This window comes from Nyctereutes procyonoides, unplaced genomic scaffold (genome assembly GCF_905146905.1).
Source record: "Nyctereutes procyonoides isolate TBG_1078 unplaced genomic scaffold, NYPRO_anot_genome, whole genome shotgun sequence".
Taxonomy (NCBI): domain Eukaryota; kingdom Metazoa; phylum Chordata; class Mammalia; order Carnivora; family Canidae; genus Nyctereutes; species Nyctereutes procyonoides.
Window position 1 is genome coordinate 14,534,966 of NW_026575024.1, and position 22,642 is coordinate 14,557,607.

The following is a 22,642-nucleotide window of genomic DNA, read 5'->3' on the forward strand; positions in this document are numbered from 1 at the left end:
GGAATGCTGAAGGACCAAACTCGGCAGTAGCAACCATGGGAGATGGGACATAATCAAGACTCTGCTACAGAACAAGTCTTACAAACCAGCTCTGTCTTAGCCAACCTCCAAGATGGCCGGCCCCCAGTGACCCCAACCTCCTGGTCTTTACATCTTTCTGTAGTCTTCTCCCTCACTGTGCCAGGGTTGGTCTGCATAACCAACAGAATCCAGAAGAAGTGACAGCATGTCACTTCCAAGATTAGGTCATAAAACTGAGATTTTATGTGGCCTATGTGCTTTGTAGAATATTGTCTCTCTCCCTCACCTTCCCTCTTCCGTGCTTCCCTCCCCCTCTCCCTCTTCCTCCTCTCTTCTTCCTTCTCTTGTCAGGCCCACTGGGGAAGCCAGCCATCCTGTCAGGAGAATACTCAGGCAATCTATGGAGAGGCTCACAATGGGATGCCTGGGTGGTTCAGTGGTTGAGCGTTTGTTTGCCTTTGGCTCAGGGTATGATCCCCAATTCCCCAGGATTGAGTCCCGCATCAGGTTCCTTGCATGGAGCCTGTTTCTCCTCCCTCTTTGTGTGTCTCTGACTCTCTTTCTGTGTCTCTCATGAATAAGTAAATAAAATATTAAAAAGAGAGAGAGAAACTCACATGGCAAGCATCTGAAGCTTCTGGCCATTAGCCATGTAAGAGGAACGGACCCTCCAGCTCCAGTTAAGCCTCAGTTAAGTGAAGCCTAGCTGACACCTTGACTGCAGTTTTATGGGCTCCTAAATGTTTTGTTATTTCAAATCACTAAGTTTTAGGGTAATTTCTTACACAGCAGTAGATAACTAATATAATCAATAAGTGACTCTGTTTTTGTTTTTGTTTTGTTTTGTTTTCAAAGAAAGACCCTGCTGAAGGAGGGCATGTTTTATTTTTTTAAGATTTCTTTTTCTTTCTTTCTTTCTTTCTTTCTTTCTTTCTTTCTTTCATTCTTTCTTTCTTTCTTTATGGTAGAGAGAGGGAGAGAGAGAGGCAGAGACACAGGAGGAAGGAGAAGCAGGCTCCATGCTAGGAGCCTGACGTGGGACTCAATCCTGGGACTCCAGGATCACGCCTGGCCAAAGGCAGGCGCCAAACCGCTGAGCCACCCAGGGATCCCCTCAATAAGTGACTCTGAATGTGAGCGTCATTCCCTCCAGGTTCAACATCTTGGGAAGGGATATCAGAATCGCCATGCTTGGTTTATACTCCATATTCTGGCTGCCAGGGGTAAGAATAACTATCTGTGCCTTCCTGGCCCCTGGTGGGTCCTGCCCTACCACCATTCCCAGCAAATAGGAGGGGTACTCATATGCTAAACATCCAAAGTAATCCTCTTGTACTGCAATGTTCCATCACAATATTAACACTAGTTATAGTTCTCTGTGCAGGGTAGCCTTTCTCTCCTTTCCCCTCCTCCTCCTAATTTTGGGCATACAGCAGAGCCCCAGAACTAAAGAAAGCAGATACTTTCTTGGCCCAATAGTATAGGAGAAATATCCTCAAAAGTCAAAAGCCTGAGCGCCTTAAGAATGCCAAACTCTGGTTTCCTGGGTGGCTCAGTTGGTTGAGTGTCTGCCTTTAGCTCAGTCATGATCCTGGGGTCCTGGGATTGAGGCCCATGTTGGGCTCCTTACTCGGTGGGGAGTCTGCTTCTCCCTCTGCCCTTCCTCCTTGCTCATAGTCTCTCTCTCTCTCTCTCTCTCTCTCTCTGTCTCTCTCTGAAATAGATAAATAAAATCTTTTTAAGAAAAAGAGAGAGAGAGAGAGACAGAGAGAGAGAGAGAGAGGGAATCCCAAACCCTGAGGAAACCTCAGGGCAACCTCTTCTCAATGGATTAATGGGGAAAAATAAAATAAAATTTGGGAATCAGAATCAAAAGATACAGTTCTACATCTTTCCATATAACCAAACCCCAATGAGTAATCAAACCTTTCCCTTTCCTGCTCAAGATATATGTATGAAACAGATACTTTAAAACAGATAAAAAAATTTAGCCATGGTCCCATTCCAAAATTAAACGAACACTTTATTTGTACATATCACCTTGTTGTCCTTGTCCATATGTACCTTCAGATTTTTCTTTCCTGAGGATATCCTAGATTTCCTGTTCTATGTTTTTTCGTAACATATCATATGTATTATTTCCACTTCTGTGTATATCTATTTTTTTTCTAAATATCTCTATTGTGGAAATCATTCCAGGTTAGCAGACACAGATCTGACATTTCTTTTTTAATTACTGTGTAATATTCCATGATATGGGCTTGTCACAACTGATTCAATTGTTCTTCTGTTGACATATGACTAGGCAGCATCCAGGTTTTACCACTGCGCAGCATACTGTGACATGTACTTGTACCCATATGCTTAGGCATTTGTGCTTCTATTTCTATAGAATAGATTTCTAGAAGTGGAATTTGTAGGTATGTATATTGTGAATGAGAACAGTATTTACAAAACACTTGGGAAATTCACATGTATGAAGAGGTCTTTTCATTCTATCACTAGATGTTATCATTCATTTTAATATCTGACAGCTAATGGGTGATGAGAGCCCATGGGCTTTAATTTATATTTTCTTAATTATTAGTGAAATTAAGCATCCTATCAGATGTTTATTAACCATCTGGATTTCCTCTTTCATGAACTAACTGTAGATATCCTTTGCCCATTGTTTTACCAAATATCTTTTCCCTATCAATTTAATTCTTCCATGTATTCATGCAACAATTATTCATCGAGCAACCACTACATGACACATTGTAGGGTTATAGTTTTGAACCAGGCAAGTCCCAGCCCTAACTAGAGTTCTTTGTGTGGTTTCGATATTAACTCTTCACTATGTCACACACCTTGAATATCAGCTCAGATGTCTAATTGTACCTCCAGGTTCTCCCCATAACCATGCTCTGGAAGACTGCTAATCTTTAAAATTTTAAATTTTATGATGTAAAATACCTAACCAAGAACCACTAGCCATTAGTTTGTTAGAACAAAAAGAGCACTTAGTACAATCCCATAGGTAACATCTTGCTGGTACCCCACTTTAATGCCCTCCATATTCACTCTTCCATCCCTCCTTCAAGCACCTGTGATCTTCTCCTGAAAGGCCTTTTTGGGCCACAAGAACATATTTAGCTCTTGAGGGGTCCAGGACAGAAGTGCCTGGGGGAATGTCCCTGGGAGCAGCCTTCTACTATTGACAGACAAAGAGCTGGTGAGTGAACACCCCAGTTCCCTCCTCCCTTAGGCGGCATAACTCAGAGGTGTGTGTTCTACACTATCTCCCCCATTAAGATTAATCCTCAGTTGTCCATGATGTAACCAGCATATGAACCCACCCTGAGATGGCTTCCTTCCCTCCTGGTTTCACTTCCCCACTCCAAATTAACTGCACTTGCACTTGGGTCATCTTCCAAATTAACTCCTTGCACTCAAATCCTTGTCTCAGTTTCTGTTTCTGCAAGACTTCAACTAAGACCCCTTGGTTTGCAGATGAGGAACCAGCAATGGAGGTGGTATAGCTTGATGAATAGGAATGTGACCTCTGAAGTCAGAGGTCTGGGTCAAAAACCTGGTTCTGCTCTTGACTGTGGCCTTGAGTAGATTCCTGATCTCTGAATCCTTCTCTGTAAAATTCACATGGTTATTACAAGGATTAAATTAAGTATATCATTTCCTCAAAATAATCAGTAGAAAATTATATTAATCATTAATACTAGAAGGATGCCTGGGTGGCTCAGTAGCTGAGCGTCTGCCTTCAGCTCAGGGCGTGATCCTGGAGTTCCGGGATCAAGTCCCACATCGGGCTCCCTGCAGGGAGCCTGTTTCTCCCTCTGCCTATGTCTCCGCCTCTCTTTGCCCCTTTCATGAAAAAATAAATAAAATCTTTTTAAAAAATCATTACTACTAGAAATATAAGAAAAAATGCATCCTAGAGAGTACAAGTAGCTCACCTAAGGTCACATAGGAAGGTGGGACTCATGTGCCATTTCAGAAGACTCTCATCTTCTGTCTTCCCATGGGCCAGAGATGTCACAGTCATCGGGTTCCACCTGTTCTGGAATTTGAATACCCCTAGACTTAGAGAAGGAATTGAGTATTTATCAATGCTGTCCAACAGAACTTTCTGTGATGATGGAAACACTATATCTGCATCCAACGTAAGAACCACTAGCGAAACTACATGTGCCAATTAAGCACTTGGAATATGATTATTGCAACCAAGGAAGTGGACTTTTTCTTTCATTTACTCCTAATAAATGTGAATAGTCACACACAGCTAGTCAGACAGCTCAGGTCTAGAGAATAGGGGTTGGGCAACTATGAGAAGACTCTCTTCTTTTCTTCTCCACCCCCCCTTGCCTGCTACCCCATCTCCCAGCGCCAGCTAGTCGGGACCCCCTTCGCGGCACCCTCCACCTTTCCCTCCTTTGTACATGCTGGGTTCTATGGCAGGAAGCAGCAGGGACTGTGAGTATGCTATGTATGTATTTTCATACATCCAGCAAGGTAAAACAAGCTCCTTTGCAGTCCCTGTGTTGAAAGACAAGACGAATACCTGCTATAAATAAAGCTGAATAAAGATCCTTTTCTAGATGGCTTCCATTGTTCCCTGTTCCCTTATACTATTCATGCTGAGATAATTTCCAGCTTCTCAGACCCTCAATGGTTATAAAACATACCATTACCTCATTTTCACTTCATTAGATTTACAGGTCACAAGACCACTTTGATCCTTACCAACTTCATCTTTAATGGTTTCAAAATAATAGTGCTTTCCGTTTCAGTGTAAGCCCGATACAGAACTTCCTACTTGTGTATTCTTACATCTCCTGCTTCCCCTTTAACTCTCTCTCTAGACAATAGTGGCTAATGGAGTTTCCCAAATGCCAGTGTGTATTTCACATCCACGAAGATGCGCCCCGCACTGCTCTGTAACCCCACAGTAAGAGCAGTAAAAGCAGTCATTTCTTTCCAAACCGTCTAATCCTGACGGATGGCATGAAAAGGTCCTCCTGAGTCATATATCCGATAAACCATCAACTCTCCAAAGCTGCATTTCCACAGCACCTTTAATTAACTCTGCAGGGCACAATGGGACACGTGGGCTCTGGAGCCTGGCAGACGTGGGTTTGAATCCTGACTCTGTTGCTTAGCTGTGGGAAAAATAACTTACACTTTTTGAGATTCAGTTTCCACATCTGCAAAGTGGAGGAATGGGATAATTACTTTGCAGGACAGTGGAAGGACTAGATTTCTATGGAAGCAGGATACTGGCACTAAAAGTACAAACTCTACCACTAGAATACTGCTATGTGACCTTAGGTAATTTATCCAACCTCTCTGAGTTTCAATTTTCTTGCCTATATAATGTTGACAGTAATAATGCCTACCTCTTAGGGTGTTGGATTAAGTAAGAGTGTGTATATATATATATATATATATATATATATTATATATTATATATATATTTACAAGCATTTATGTATATATATGTATATTCCTCGGAGAGTGACTGATTCAAAGAAAGCATTCACCTCTTAGTATGCCCTAAGGAGAGTTTCTCATCCCAGGCATTAACTACTTTCTTTAGAGCAGGATTCTTGTGTTTGAGTGTGAATGTGTTTGGTGTGTGTGTGTGTGTGCTTGTGTATGTCTTGTGGAGTCCCCTGAACATATGGAGAGGTCTTTAGACCCTTCTTAGGAAAACATTTGTGAATGCATAAAATATGATTAATAGAGATACAAAGAAAACCAATTATATTGAAATACAGTCATCAAAATGTTAAAAAGACAAATGTGCACCATAGCGCTGTATGTGCTTCTTTGTTAATGGATTACATAATAAGATCTAGTGGCAAGTCTAAGATTTCCATAATTTCAAAGTAGTGATGAGTGCAAATGATAATTCAAGACATCTGCAATAACTGTAATATGATAGGAAATATCTGTGATTTCTATTGGAGACAATGTAACAGGCTCTACTAATACCACCGTTTGTTGCTTACACTCATAATGGAAGGAAATGCTTCATTTCAGTTAGAGGTAAATGAGAATAAGGAGGTAGGTTCTTCCCATCCAAGTTCATGAACCCTGGGTTAAAGCCTCCTGCTTAATATTTAGGACCCCTTTATCCTCAGCTATGAGTCCAAAGCCACAGATTAAGAGATACCCCCAAGATTCCCCTCATATCCTATTCACTGACCTCTGATTGGAAGAGTAATTTCAAGACAGAAGTACATATTCCTATAAGAGCCGTGCATCAGGATGACAAACCACTACCAGCTTGCTAATGCTTACTGTGCAGTACATGGTAGGCACTAAGTGTTCTAAGTGTTTTACAGATGTTAACTCAGCAACATTCACAATAATCCTTTCAGAGGTCCTCTTACTGTTTTACAGAGAAGAAAATTGAGGCACAGAGAGGTTAGATGACAAGCCCGAAATCATACTGTGAATAAATCGTAGAGCTAGAATTTGTAACCAAGTAGTCTGAATCCATGGTCTGTGCTCCTAGCTACCAGGCTATACTGTCTTTCTACTCTGAGTAGGGACAAAGAGTCAGATTTAAGGAAAATCTTGTTAACCTTAAACATAAAACATCCAGTTATTTTACTAGCCAAATGAGTTTATTTGGGAATCACAGAGGAATTGCAATCTGAGACATGCAAGCTATGGCAAACCACAGGCAATTCTGGAGCCCAAAGCAGAGTAACATTGCTGTATGAAGAAAAAGGAGGAGATTAGAAGGGGCTGCTCTGAACAAAAATCCCTTGAAAGAAAGCTCAGGTTGGTGATGGCTCCTCATTGGATGAGTTGTGAAGTTTCTCATGGGCTAGGATGTTGCTGGGTGAAGAGAAAATCTTCCTTCCTCCTGCTGGGGTAGCCAAGTGAACTTCTTCCTGCCCAGGAATGTGAAACAAGCTGCATAGGAAAGTTTGTGGGTGAGAACTTCCCCTTCAGTGCTTCCCAACTCCACAATAGCTGAGGTTTCCCTTTATTAATTTTTGCAATCTTAAGGATGAATAGGAATGAATTAAAGAGGTGACAGAGAAGGGAGGATGGAGATGTAGGAAAAAGGTTAGTAGAGTATTTAAGCAGAGGGAATGGGAGGTACAAAAGCCCTGAGGTGGAAATAATGTGGTGAATGTAGGGCCTGAAATGACACCAATGGGGCTGCATGTTGGAAAGCAAGGGGACCTTGGCAAAATATACATCTGGATGGCAAAATTCCAGATCTCGCACGGCCTTGAAGGCAGGGTGGCTTTATCATTATCCCAAGAATCGTGGGGAGAGACAACCAGATCCGTTACATAAAAATATTCTAGCTATAGAAGAAAAAGAACTGGAGAGAAGAAAAGGTGAAAGCAAGGAGCCTAGTTTAGAGACAAGCAAAGTAGTGCAAGCTAGGGGTGATGATAGCTTGGACTAGGTGGTTGGTCAGGAGGGACCAATTTGAGAAACATTAGAGGGAAGGATCTGGTGCACTGGATATGGGAATGAGGGATAGCTCCATGGCAGACTGTATTCCCCAAAGGTGGCCACAGCTTTGTCTCCCATCCACAAGCTCTGCTCACAGTGAGCCCTTGCTATTCCTCCCATTGAGAGGGGGCCTTGAATCTGGCCAGCCTCGTGAGGCATATGACTTCCACGGCTATGTCAGAAAAGGGAATACAGGTCTGGCCTGATTCTTTCGGCCAGTTTCCCAGGGCCCTGAACTCCATACTCCAAGAAGCAGCGTAACTGCTCTGAAGCCACCGTATTGTAAGGAAGCCCAGACTAGACCATGCAGAGAAGTCATGTGAGGAGAGAAGGATGTCCAGCCAGCCTCCAGCTGCTCCAGCCCCCTGTTTTCCAGAGGCAGCCACTGTCTGATGAAGAGGGAGCCAGAACTGCCCAACCAAGCCCTTCCAAATTCCTGGTTCCCAGAAACGATGAACAAGAATGAAATGCTTGCTTTACATCACTAAGTTTTGAATTTGAAACATTCGTCCTTCAGATTCTGTCTCTACTGACTTGGCCAGTTATCCAGTTCCAACCCTCATAAAAGAGATTTAACATTCTTTTTTTGTTTAAAGATTTTATTTATTTATTCATGAGAGACACAGAGAGGGAGAGAGGCAGAGACACAGGCAGAGGGAGAAGTAGGCTCCATGCAGGAAGTCCGATGTGGGACTCGATCTGGGGACCCCGGGGTCACACCCTGAGTCAAAAGTGTCCTGAGATTTAACATTCTCAGTTTGGGTAATTTATGAGAGACTCTGAAACATGGTAAATGACTTTGAGGTATGTTATCTCTGTAATCACCAAGCCTAGGGGTCTGTAAACCTGGGATGAGAGTTGTTGTTTTTTTAATATTCTGAAGTTCTCCTCCAGACTCACTGAATCCAGAATCACCAGGAAACAGTGACCCAAGACTTGGCTGACCTGTCCCTACTCTCTGATATCATCCTTAACCATTTTTATGATTATTATACTTATATTCTATTTCTATACTCCCAATATATGTAGGCAAATTTGGAGATGTATCCTTTAAGAATTTCAAGTGAAGGGAGGCATTAGTCAGATTGCCCTGGTGATCTGAGTAGCACAAACAAAATTTACTTACCAGCATCAAAGATAATTCTTTTTTAAACACTTTCATAAATATATTTCACAAGTCTCTGGAAATAAAAACAACTAAATATGTTCCATCTAGAATAATAATTGAAACAATGTGAATTGACCCCAAAAAGGAAAAGATATTATAGAATCAATAAAGAGTAGAGCACCTAGCTGGCTCAGTCAGAGGAGCATGTAACTCTTAATCTCAGGGTCATGAGTTCAAGCCCCACATTGGGTTTTTATTTTCTAAAAATAAATAAATAAACTTAAAAAATAGGAAATGGTATGAAATTAATGAGAACACTAAATTTAATCCTTTTATAAAAGAGACTATTATATGATAAAGAAGAGATACAAAAATGATTTGGGGGTTATTTGGTGTTGAAATGCCTTGGAGAAAGAGGGAATCTAATTGTACCTACCTATGGCATCATACATCAAAACCGGTATTAATTATTAAAAGGAGAAAAGTAAACCATGGTAACATTAGAAAGGGAAAAATATATTTATTTAGTTTTCTGGAGGATGGAAAGTCAAAAATTAAAAATAAGTCAACAGGGGATCCCTGGGTGGCTCAGTGGTTCAGCACCTGCCTTTGGCCCAGGGCATGATCCTGGAGATCCCGGGTCAAGTCCTGCATCGGGCTCCCAGCATGGAGTCTGCTTCTCCCTCGGCCTATGTCTCTGCCTCTCTCTCTATGTCTATCATGAAAAAATAAATAAAAATATTTTAAAAAAGAAAAAAATAAGTCAACAAAGCTGTGTTCCTTCTAGAGCCTTTGGAGGAAATCTGTTTTCCCACCTTTTCCAGCTTCTAGAGGCCTCCTGTGTTCCTTGGCTCATGGCCCCATCCTCCACCTTCAAAGCCAGGAGTATAGCAACTTCTTCCACTATCTACCCCTTTCCACTCTACCCCTCATCCTACTGTCAATTTCTGCTTCCATCACCACATCTCCTTCTCTGACCCTTTTACTAAGGACCTTTGCGATTACATTACATTGGGCCCACCTGGATAATCCAGGATCATCTCCCCATCTCAAGATCCTTAACCTACATTTGCAAAAGCCCCCATTGCCTTGTAAGGGGATATATTCACATGTTCCAGAGATTAGGATATGGATACCTCCAGGAAGTCATTACTCTGACTTCCACAGTTGTACAAAGCTATACTGACATCGATGGGTGTGTTAGAGGCTGGTATCCCTGATGGCTGGGAGAGATCATAGGGTGGCTATTCTGCAGTTCCCTGAGCTGCTCCTTTCAACATACAACAGAACTTGCCAAGTGGGGGCCATCCCAATCTGATCCACTTTGTTGGCAGAATGTTACTTTGAGGAGCTATTAATTCAGTTGGGGTTCACCAGGAACTTAATATCACAACAAAGTCCCCTCCACCCCCATCCAATGTCCTGGGGAACAAGGATTTATTGACCACTCCCTTCCAATATTTATTCAATTTATTCCATTTGTGAACAGAGTAGCCCATGAAAACCTAAGAGCCTCTGTTTTCTAGGGATATCTAACAAACTGCGAGGACAAACAAATCTATAGAAAGACACAAATCATGGGGTCATAATACATCAGGATATCCTACACGATAAGCCAGACGTGATTCTAAGAACGTTATGCATGATAACTATTACCTCATTTAACTTGCTTCATGTTGACCTTATGAGGCACATACTATTCCTATTCCCATTTTATAAATGAAGAAAAGGAGTCATGGAGGTTAAAGAACATGCCCAAGTCTGCCCAGCTAGGAAGTGGTAGAGCAGAGTTGTGAATGTAGGCTAGTCTGATTCTACAGCCTATGTTCTGATCCACTCAGGTCTTGTAAATGGTAAATTCCCTGATTAGACTTAAGCTAAGAAGGTTGAAGTGTCGGAGTTCTGTGTACATGGCACACCAGGTAGATGCCCAGGGCCATACTGGCAGGTCCCGGGCAGGCTGGCAATCACCCCACTCTCTGTGCCTCTTTCCTCCCTTGTCACCTATTGGCAAGGACTCCCTCCAACACCAGCATATAGGAATGAAGAATTTCTTGGCCTCTGTTGGGTCATGTGAATCCTTTGGGAATTAGAAAGAAGAGATATTAATCATTTCACCTGCACATAATAATGTATGTATGCACATAATATTGCAGAGGGTTCTCGTCAAAGGACAATTGCTGGCTGAAAAGGACAGAGCATCACAGCATCACTTCTGTGTATTCCTGCCAAAAGTGTAGAACGTGGATCTAACAATGGAGAAACATCAGACAAGTCCCAATGAGGGCCGTTCTACAAAATAAGTGGCCTGTACTCTTCAGAAATGTCAAGGTTATGAAGGACAAAGACAGACTAAAGAACTGCCACAGATCAAAGGAAGCCCAAGAGATGAAAACTAAAGGCAACATGTAACCCTAAACTGGGTCCTGGACCAGAAAAACAAATTGTTTCTTTTGCTCTAAAGGACATTAGTGGAACAACTGGTGATATTCAAATTAGGCCTGTGGATTAGACGATATAGAAATAACACAGAGGAAATAACACTCACGTAGAGAGTTATAAAGCAAACAAAGTAAAATGTTCAATATTTGGAGAATCTTGGCAAAGGACATTCAGGAATTCTTTGTACTATTTTTTGTGACTTTTCTGTAAATCTGAAATTATTTGAATATTTGAAAAATATTTTTAGAAATCCTGAAGTCTAGAGCCATAGTGCTTCATTATGTAGTAAATGAGAATTGCACTTAACTGTCAGCACATCTGAGCTCTGCACACTTTCTGTGTCTACAGAAAAGGCTGAGAAGTGTTCCCATGAGACATTACCAGAGCAAGACAGCAAGAAGTTTCTAAACCATGGAATGCAGTGCAACTTGGAGGTCAAGAGCCCAAGCTGTTCACCTCTACTACTCTGTGACTTTAGGCAAGCTATATTAGCTCTCTGTGACTCCACTGGCTCACCCGGAAAACTGACATAATAATAGTATTTGCCAAGGAGACTATCTAAATGACATTAGGAAAGGGAAGGAATTCTTTTACAAGACCCAGAACACCACAAACCATAAAGGGAAATGTTGAAACATATGATTACATTAAACAGCAAAACTTATGAATGACAAGACACCATTAATAAAGTAAAATGACAAACTGCAGAGAAGACCTAATCCTAACAGTAGATTGGTATCCAGAATATGTAAACAACTCCTGTGGACCAATAAAGAAAACAAAAATGAACCCAATGGAAATGGTCTAGAAATATCAACAGGGGGCTCATAAGGGAAGTAACTTAGATAGCCTGTAAGAAAATACGCTCAACATCACTAAATTCAGGAGAATTAAGACTAAAAGAACAAAGAGATCATTGCATATCTATAGTCATAAGCAAAAATAAGTGAATGAATAAAGTCTGAAAGTATCCAAATTTGATAAGGGTATCTAGAAATGATACTTGAACACTGCTGGCAGGAGTATACATTAATACTTCTTTGGAGAGCAGTCTGGCTAAACCTCCTAAAGTTCAAGATGTAATATATACTACAAAGTCAGCAGTTCCACTCCTAAGGGTGTATCCTCACACATATTCCAAGGGGGTACGTACTAGTGCAGTACACTTTGTAGTAGAAGGAAAATCTGTTTCTTAGTACCGATACACAAACTATGGCTGATTCATACAATAAAATACTATATAGCAAATAAAATGTATATATTAGAGCAGTAGTTCTCAGACTTTAGGATGTATCAGAATCACCAGGTAGGGCTTGGGAAAGGGCAAAGGGCTGGGTCCTACCCTTTTGTTTTTTTTTTTTTTTAAGATTTTATTTATTTATTCATGAAAGACACACGGAGAGAGAGGCAGAGACATAGGCAGAGGGAGAAGCAGGCTCCCTGCGAGGAGCCTGATGTGGAACTCGATCCTGGATCCCAGGATCCTGGATCCCAGGATCATGCTCTGAGGCATGATCTCAACCACTGAGACACTCAACCACTGAGCCACTCAGGCGCCCGCTGGGTCCTACCCTTGAAGTTTTCTGATTCAATGGGTCTTGGGTAGGGCTGAAATTCTGCATTTCTAACAAGTTCTCAGCTGTTACTGATGCTCCTTGCTGATCCACGGGCCACAAAACTAGTTATAGGTCTCAGCACAGTTAAATTTTGAAAACCTAACAGAATTAAAAAGATAAAAGTTGGGAAAGGATACATAAAATATATCTAAACACATTAAACAATAATATACAGATTGAAGATATATTGATATACAGATACACCTTTATAATTAAAGTACAAAATATATGTCGGAATGTATTTCAGGAGAGTGATTATTTGGGAAGGGAGAGCAAGGAAATGGGAAGAGAGTCTTACCAGTGAGTAGAAGGGTATGTATTATATTTTTTAATGTACTTTTAATGTATGTTTGAAATGTTTAGGAATTTTTGAAGTTCAAATTATATAGCACCTATCTCATGGATGGATGTGAATAATAACTAATATAATGTGAAATTTTCTGGGTGAGAAGAGATAGGAAGATGAAGTTGGGCCACAAAAATCTCTGTCTCTGTATATCTAACCAGAAAAATAGTAATAATTAGAGATACCAGAAAATTAAAGGAATTAATCAATTCAGCCAAACAATGAACAATCGTACTTTATGGCATAAACATCAAAAAGGAGCAACCGAGGAAAGAAACAGAAGATTCTGAACTGTGTCAAGTGTGTCACCTGCCCAGAAAAGGATACCAGGAAAGCAGGCAAATCCACAAAATCCTGAGACTTCTCACCTAGAGTGAGTGAACAACCTGGGGAAAAATAAAGAAAAACAAAACAAAACAAAAATCTGGGTGTATATGCCCCTATCTGGCTCCAGGAGCTCTCAGCAAAGGTGGGAAAAACCACTCAGCTTCCATTTTCCTGGGTGCCATGATGAATTATGAATTTTTAGGTACCCGAAGACCATTTGTCCATAGGCATCAGGCACACCCTGCGCTCATCACAGGTGAGACAAACTAGACAATACGGTGTGTCCCTGTTTCTTTTCTTCAAGTACTTACTGTTTGTAACTATACACTCAAGTGTGATTATTCACCTAATTCCTCTCTCTCTGCTAGGCAGTAATCTCCAAGATAGCAGAGATGGGTCTGCATTTGCTCCTGACTGTGCTTGGAAAGTTGGTGTCTAATAAATCATGGGGCCACCTAGTAGGTGTATAATAAACATTCAGTGAGCAAATGAGTGAAGGGGGCAACAAATGAGTGGTTATCAAAGAAATCTGAGTTCCCATAGCCGTTCCAACTCCGCAGCCACTATTTTTACTTGGCATGCACTATTCACCAGGAGAAAAACTAGACCCCCCCCCCGCGAACCCCCCCATGGGGTCTGAGGCATATCCTGGCTAACGAAAAACCCTACCTGATTCATAGAGCAATAGCTGTGATTAATAAAGTGTATTTACAATTGTGTGAGCAAATTCCACTCCCTCTGATAAATTATTCTAGGGATTAAATGAACAATACAGCATTTTACATGCTTCACAGGAAATTTATTTTTGACACTGAATAAATATTGCAGGAAGAAATAACTCCAAAAGAACCTGTAACTGGATCACCAGAAGCCTTTTGCCCCTTGTCTGCGAAACGAATAGGGTACACAGCCTATTTAGATGTAAATTTAAATAAAACGTTTTCTCTACCTCTCTGCTCCCTTTGTTCCTTGGGATCCGGAATTTACAGGAATGTGTATACACTATTCTCCAACACACACATCCACATTGTTTTCTGTTTCGCTTTGTGAAAAACTAAATCAAAGCATTTTAGGATTTCAGTGGCCTATCTCCACAGTTAGAATGGAAAGAGCTCCAAAACTTAGAAGAAAGGCGAAGCCTTTCGTGGGGGACGGAAGGGACGGAGCGTGGACCCAGCCTTAGCCGGGGACGCCGTTACTAGGCAACCCCTAGCGTTCCCAACCGCCGCCGGGGAGCCACTTCCCCCTCTCGTTGCCAAGGAGATCGACGCCCAACTCAGCCCTGCCATAAACCCGCGCGCTCTTGCGACACTGCCGCGCCTGCCGCTGCGTGCGCGCCCTCTGCCCCCACTCTCCGCCCCGGCCGCCATTGCCTCGTGCCCGCGCCGGTCGGTTGGTGGCGCCTTTGTCCTACGGCGGGCAGGTGGGCTGAGGTGGAGGCGGCAGGGGCGGGCGTGAGGCGAAGGAGCGGCCGGGAGCCCGCCGCGCTGGTAGCGGTGAGTGCTGGGAAGCGGTGGCCGTCCGCCGAGGCGTGGGGCTCACGGCAGGCGGTTGAGGGGGCCCGGGCCGGACCGGGAGGCTGAGGCGGGAGGGCCCGCTCGACGCGCTGTCGCGGCCGCGGCCGCGGCCTCGACTCCTCTCCGGGTGCGCGCGGAGCTGCGCATGCCCGGTGCGGGGCGCGGCCTCTGGCTCCCGTCAAGCCCAGGCCCGGGCCGCCGGGGCGGCCGGTGGTGGGCTCGGGTCCGGGCGGCGCGGCGCCGCGCCCGCCTCTCTGCGCGCGAACCGCCGGCAGTAGTTCTCCGAGCTTCTCTGTAGGGCGGGCCTGCACACTCCGCGCCTTTTTCTCGAAATGGTGAAGTCGTTCGCCTGCGGGTCCTCAGCGAGTCGGTGGCGCAGGTCGGGATTCGAACTCGGACCCAGGCGGCCCGGCCCGCCACTCCGGGCGTTCTCCTGGGCGCCGCGCGGCGAACCGAGCGCTGGGCCCCGCCGCCGCCGCCGCCGCCGCCGCCCCGCGGCCCCCTGACGGCATCTTCGAGGCGCCTTGTCTCCTTGGGTGATACCCGCACCCCTTTTATAACGCGGACCCCGGGCCCACAAACTGTGCCCGAGGTTACCGCGGAAATGAGCGCCGGCGCCCCACTCCGCTGGCTCTTCCGTCTCCTGACCCAGGACACTCTCCGCTCCCAAAACCCGCCGAGGGCCTTTTTTTTTTTCTTTTTTCTTTTTTTTTTTTTTAATTTTTTTTTAGGACGGCGTTTCCCAAATTTCAGTCTCTCGCGTTGCACCTTTCTGTCCGTGTACCATCTGTACTGCTGTTTACCAAATGTTAATTTTTTTCCTTTTAAACCGACTTTTTCTTCCTTCTTAAATGAATTTAAGGTGGAAACGTAAATCACAAGCCGTATAATGGAAAGCCAGTTATTTTTCTAATGCTCATAAACAAAATAAATACCTATCTATTAAAATAAACAGTGCGTCCTCGTTCCTCCTGAAATTATTCTGCGTTCCACGCTTTGGGAAACGCTGCCCTAAGGAGTATGGGGTTAATTGTGGTCCTGGCTTTCGCTCTGTGCACAGAATTTTTCCCGGAGGCATAGCGGGTTCCATGAAATGCCCCAGGATCTTCGGGGATGGTAATTAATATTATAAGGCTTTCTTCGTTGTAAGCCGTTCTCATTGTTGACTTACAATCCGTAGTCCCAGGGAACCGCAGGAACTTCAGCTCAAGTGCACCCGGTGTGCCTCCTCAGTGTTTTTGTAGCGTTGCGGGGTGTGGTAACCACCTGACAGTTTCTGCATAATGACGATGGAGCCGTTTTGGTTTTTGACAACTCCAGATTTAATGTTTGTATGAGTCAGTCTGGGTGTGAAAACTAACTTTCATGTTGCCTTTTTCCAACCAGTAAAGCCCAAGCTCTTTGCATTGTGAGTAATGGAGATCTCTTGGCCATTTAACATCTATTTCTTCCTATACTCTAGTTTCTTTGCCTTTCTTTTAGCTCATCTGTCACTCTCCAGATACTCTTTGAAACCTCTGATACGATCTTTTAACCTAAAACATAGAAACTAGCTTTCCGGGATCCCTGGGTGGTGAAGTGGTTTCGCGCCTGCCTTTGGCCCAGGGCGCGATCCTGGCGACCCGGATCGAATCCACGTTGGGCTCCGGTGCATGGAGCCTGCTTCTCCCTCTGCCTGTGTCTCCGCCTCTCTCTCTCTCTCATTCTATGTGACTATCATAAATAAATAAAAATTAAAAAAAAAATTAGAAACTAGCTTTCCATGTAGAATGTGCTGGAGAAACCATATTTCAAGGCCCAGTGGAAGGAATTTTTCTAGGTGCAGGTTGTTCAATGTCACATGCCAGTGAACACGCATTTAAAGAAGGTTTTAGGAGCTCCTTTGTACTTGCTAGATCAGATGCTGTCAATTGGTGAATTGTTGAATAAAGCTAATTAGATCTTTCAAAGAAAGGGAGGCATTGACAGATTAACTTATTTCTGTAAACAGTCTGTTCTATTTGTATGGCCTGTTCATAAACTGTTTTTGTGTGAGAACAGATTTACTTTAATCCATTGAAAGGAAACTCAGAGAAGTGTGCTTTTAGGCCATTCAGGTGTTGTTTTCTCAACAGTTTAAAAAAAATCCACATTCCTTGGGGTTACTTTGGTAAGAGCAAAACGTAGAACTTACAAATAAGGCTAAGATGATTTTCTTCACATTTCTCAGCATCGGTCCTGTTTAGAAAAGAAATGAGAATTTCTTACTCAAGTCCATTTCAGAACTTCAGCAAATGGAGCTTCAGTCTACCAGTGCTCAAAAGCTAAGTCCTTTGGTGAGGTTTTAGAGGTGTGATGAAAGAGTGCCTTGTGGTTTGAAACTTCATTCTTAATAACTATTGCAAGCATTCCATCCCTATGGCCTGCAGATGGCAGTGCCTTTGTATGGCTTGTTACTACTGTGAGAAGTATTGGGATTCACTTGTGCTTTTAAGAATGAGAAATCTGTGGAAGAGATGCATTTAATATTTTATTCCCTTCAGCTATCATTTTCTTTGTTTTTGACTCCCCACGTAAAGAATGAAATGCAGCTCCTAAACTGTTAATCTTAATGGTAATGATGACGTATATCCAGCAGTGCATATGATTTACAAAGCAGGTTTACAGTACCAACTCATTTGTTCCCACCAATCTTGTGAGATAGGTGAGGTATTATTATTGAATCTTTTTTGTGTATGAGGAAATAATGGCACAGAGAAGTTAGATTTTTTTTTGTCCAAATCACGTATTTATAGAACATATTCAAGATACTACTGAAGATAAAAGATTTTGTGGTCAAGCAAAATTGAGAAATATTGAGATTAAGAAGTGTCCTTATTCCAGAACTTTAATATGCCAAACATATGCACTGTAGATGTCCAAGAAGGGAAGATATTATTGGTGCCTCTTTTCTTGCTATCCTGTATGCATACATCTTTAGATCCTAGTGTTTTCCCAAATGGACTATTCTTTCTGCCGCACTGTTTGCTCTCTATACCTTGTGGTTTACTAGTGATTATCATGTGTCTTTGAGACAAGTGCTTTTAAAGCTCAGTCAGCTTTTATTGTGCCAAAAGATTTGTCCTGTGAATAGCATACACGTTTGTCTAGACTATTTGACTTAAGCAGAGTTAAACTATCAAGAAGTTAAAAGGGCAGTGACCAACAGAAAATTACCCCTCTATGCTGCTTTGGTTAATGAGAAGTGTTAATGAAAGGATCAGGATAAGGCCACTGTCTGAAGCAGCAGCACATTAGAGAAATATGAAGTATACTGACAGCTAAATATATAATACCAGCATGCCTGCTGCTTTTTAAATGGTGGTTTTATTACCACCAGATATGAATATTTATAGGGATGATCATTTTCATTCTTTATCCTATCACTAAAAAAACTAAGATAATAGGTCAACTAGACCAATTACTTTTTTCTTTCTTTTTTTTAAATTTAAATCCAATTAAGTAAGATAGTGTATTATTAGTGTCAGAGGTAGAGTTCAGTGATTCATCAGTTGTATATAACACCCAGTGCTCATTATTAATTACTTTTATGTTAAGAAAATAATTCTCCTCCAAAGAATCAGAACTTTTCCCCTTATGTCATATTCGAAACATTATTGTTGACCTACATAAAGACCAACAATTTTAAGCAAGGATCAGGGCAACTTAAGTTGCATTGGAGAATTTATAAAGCAGAATGTTTTAGAACTTTAGCTCTATAAAATGTCTTGAGTGGTCTCCTGGTTTGGATCGAGAATGCTTGAATTGCTGAAGATTAGGTTGATCCTGCAGTTAGTGAGCAAGCTTTGGAGAACTTTGAATTATGAATAATTTGACTTTAAATGAGTATACTTAATTATGCATTTGGAGATTGAGGTAATAGTAACATGTATTTACCATGAGAGGATATAAGAAATTTATTTTTAAATCTCTTCAGAAATTATTCTTGATATCCAAAAGAAAAAGGAAAAATATGCTTTCGTTCAGTACAAAAACTTAGATTATAAACTGAACCTTTCTTTGAAAAATTTATATTAGGACAGTGTCAGAGTCACTAGAACAGTTTGTTGAAAATACATATTAGTATACAGCTCTCTAACCCCTCAACTGACCAGTCTGTTGAGGTGGGGCCTGAGGTATCTGCCTTTCAGAAGCAACCCCTGCAGTGTTTATGTACATTAAAGTTTTAAGAACCCCTGATTTAGGCTTTAGAAAATGAGTTTTCACTGGAAACAGATTCTAGTACTAATCTAGTATTACTTATATCCCAGATTACTAATAGAATTGGCAACTCTGGTTTATGGTTGGTTATACATTTTAAGCAAAACTGTAATTTAACTATAAAATGTTCTTTGGCATTATAGTTTGAATTTGAGAGGTAATAGCAATAGTTAGAATATCTGTAGTTTTCAGTATTTTAATTCCTTCCATTCACATCAATAGGATGCTTTCACCTTCTTGAGAACAAAGGAAGCAGACCTACCAAGATTCCATGGTCGGCTTATTAAATTTAGATTTGACCCACTTTGCTTTTAGTGATGTAGATATGAAATTATGTGTGTGACCATTTTTCTCTTCTTGCAAAGAGATGCATTTAGATATGAAAACCAAATGCCTCAGAAGAAGCAGGAGTTTTAGCCTCTGCCAGCAAAACAATCTGCAGAATTCAGACAGAACTTTAGTTGGCAGTTTGCCATTCAAAGAAGTGGATATTATGCTATCAAAAAGTGGCAAGTTCAGTGGTTAATATTTTTCTTGCTGTTTTATAACTAGCTAATTGGGAAAAGAAGCTTAAGTTCTCAGGATACTTTTTAAACTATCAGATGAAATTAAAGAGTTATTGGTGCACACTCCTCCTTGGTGGGTGGGGGTGCTGACCTTATAATTGGACATTGTTACTACGTTTATTACAATGGAAACTTGGTTGATGATTCCATTTCCTTTGGAGTTAGCAATGTAATTATGTTTTCTATAATTTCAAAGGTTATACTTTGACAGATTTTAGCCATTGTCATGACATTTTCTTTGTAACATTATGTTTATGGGTTATTACTCCTTGAATACAGGAGTTAAAGAGGTTTCTAAATGGAGGATCTGAGTATATGTTATGCATAAACTAAAGGGATAAATAGATAATACAGTTCCCAAATACTTGCCAGGAATCACCTGAGAAGCTTGTTATAATACAGATTCCTAGACTTCATCCTCAGATTCTCAAAGTTTGAGATGGGGTCTGAGAATAACGTTTAATTATCTTCATGGGTGATGCTGATATATCTTCATTAAAGGAATGCGACGTGAAGAATGAAAAAAATGTGTGTGTGTGTATATATATATATATAAATGAAGAGAGGGAACATGGGAAACTAATGGGTATAAAGAGTTTTAGTTTTGCAAGATGAAAAAGTTCTGAAGATCTGTTGTACAACTGTGAATATACTCAGCATACTAAACTGTACATGTGAAAATAGTTCATGTGAAGGGCACCTGGCTGGCTCAGTCGGCAAAGCATGCTACTCTTGATCTTGGGATTGTGAGTTCAAGCCCCACACTGGGTATAGAGCTTACTTTTAAAAAATAATAGTTAATATGATCAATTGTATATGTTTTTTATCACACTTCTTAAAAAAAATACTAGAAAAAAATAAGGAAGTGCTTGGCTGTCAATTTCTTCCTGAACAGTAGGTTAAGCTAATATTGTTAGCAATTAATTACTGGCTCTGGCCCTAAGTCTTTTTAATATTCCTTAACTGAAGGTAAAATTGTAACCTTTTAAACATTTTTCTGGTATCTCTTTCCTTGATTGTCAAACCAGTGATCCTTGAAAAACATCACTGTAATAGGCAATATTTTGAATGTTTTAGGTTTCAATCCTCCCAACCCCCTTTTCTGGATAATATACATATAGGAAGCTTTCATTAATTTGACTTTACTGAAAATCTATTATGGTAGCTCAGTTTACACAAGCCCTCTTGCCACCAATTTTTTCCTTTTCAAAGTCAAAGTGTTTTGTGACCTTTTTCTAACTCTGGCTTGCATCTGTAATTCCGCTCTCTTTTCTTCCTCCTATCCCCTCTTCCCTACATTACACTTCCTTTAGTTTTTCTAATTATATTCTTCACACCATTTCTTCACCTTTACATGTGCTGGAATGACTTCTCTCTTGCGGGTAAACTCCTCATCCTTCAGGATTCAGTTTCTTTTTAGGCCATCCCTTACTCCTCCATGTACCTCCTACCCCTTATTTTTTCCAATCTCCTGTCTGCCCTTTTCCTCTCCCCTGCCACATATACAGGCCTTCATTGTCTCTGCTATAAACCCACTTTTGATTATATTATGATTATCCGTGTATATGTCCCACTCTCCTTTATTAAACAGTGAACTCCTTTAAAGCAGAGACTTTAGTCCTGTTATTTCCATGTGTAAGGCTTAGTACAGAGTGTGACACATGGTAGGCCTAGAGGCATTTGATGAGCTGATTATAAGCTGTCCTTTCAAGTGTGTTAATTTAGTTCTGTAAGGATCTCTACTTGTACAGTTGAGTTGAAATTTTACCTGTGTTAAATAAACCTGTATATTACATTTTTTATAGCTCAGACTGTTACTAGTTTGGATTAGCTCAATCTTTGTGAATCCTAATTAGTGAGTTTTTTCTCTTAGCTGATGTTCTCCTTGAATCTACATAACCAACACAGGTAGAATATCCATTTCATCAGGTTGACTAACCCATCCCTTGCCCCTGTTAGGACTAGAACTCAGATATGCTGATTAGGCAAGTGCTCTTTCCTCGAAAGAAGTAAAAAGGGCAGGAAATTAAATGTTGATAGAGAATTTTTGTCTGAAGTGTTGAAGTGAATAGAATATCAGGAGCAAAGCCAGAAACATTGTACAGTTGACCCTTGAACAACCTGGGTTTCAACCGCAGAAGTCCACCTATATGTGTGTGTGTGTGTGTTTTTTTTTACAGTACCATAAATGTGTTTTCTCTTCCTTATGATTTCCATAATATTTTCTTTTCTCTAGCTTACTTTACTATAAGAATACAGTATATAATACAGATATCATAAAAAAATTTGTGTTAATCAACTGTTCGTATTATTAAGGCTCCAGTCCACATAGACTATTGTTTTTGTTTTGTTTTAAAGATTTTATTTATTTACTCATGAGAGACACAGAGAGAGAGAGGCAGACACACAGGCAGAGAGAGAAGGAGGCTCCATGCAGGGAGCCCAACATGGGACTCGACCCCGGGTCCCCAGGATCACACCCTGGGCAGAAGGCGGTGCTAAACCACTGAGCCATCCGGGCTGCCCAACATAGGCTATTGTTAAGTTTTTAGGTAGTCAGAAGTTTTTTGGCAGCATGGGGACAGCACTCCTAATCCCTGCATTGTTCAAGGGTGAACTGCAGTTTGAGGTGATAGAAATTGAAGTGGTAATTGAATAAGTAAGTTCTGTCCCGCTGGGTGTCTAAGGCACTTAAACATTGGTGTGACTGGCATAGACTGGTCCTTTTCCAGGTTCTATCGTTTTTGATCAGGGAGTCTTAGCAAGTGCTCATAATGGAAACCATGTTTTTTCCATTCCCTGTTGGGGCAGCATAGCATAATGGTTAAGCACTTTGGTGTCAGACAGACCTGGATTTGAATCCTAGCTCTGAGCCTCCTGGTCATCATGTGACCAAAGAGAAGTCACTCCATTTCTCTAAATATCAAATTTCCTCATTCACAAAATAGAGAACATAGTAGTACTTTAATAAGAGTTGT

General features: G+C 41.3%; 1 protein-coding gene across 1 annotated transcript in view; it reads left to right on the top strand.

Annotated features, from left to right (window-relative positions):
• The first annotated feature begins 14,691 nt into the window (after nt 1-14,691).
• NCOA5 (nuclear receptor coactivator 5) overlaps nt 14,692-22,642 on the top strand; it is a 28,041-nt gene continuing 20,090 nt past the window's right edge. Inside the window, 1 exon segment of the mRNA XM_055302552.1 lies at nt 14,692-14,838. The gene's annotated coding sequence lies outside the window, so the exon portion shown is untranslated.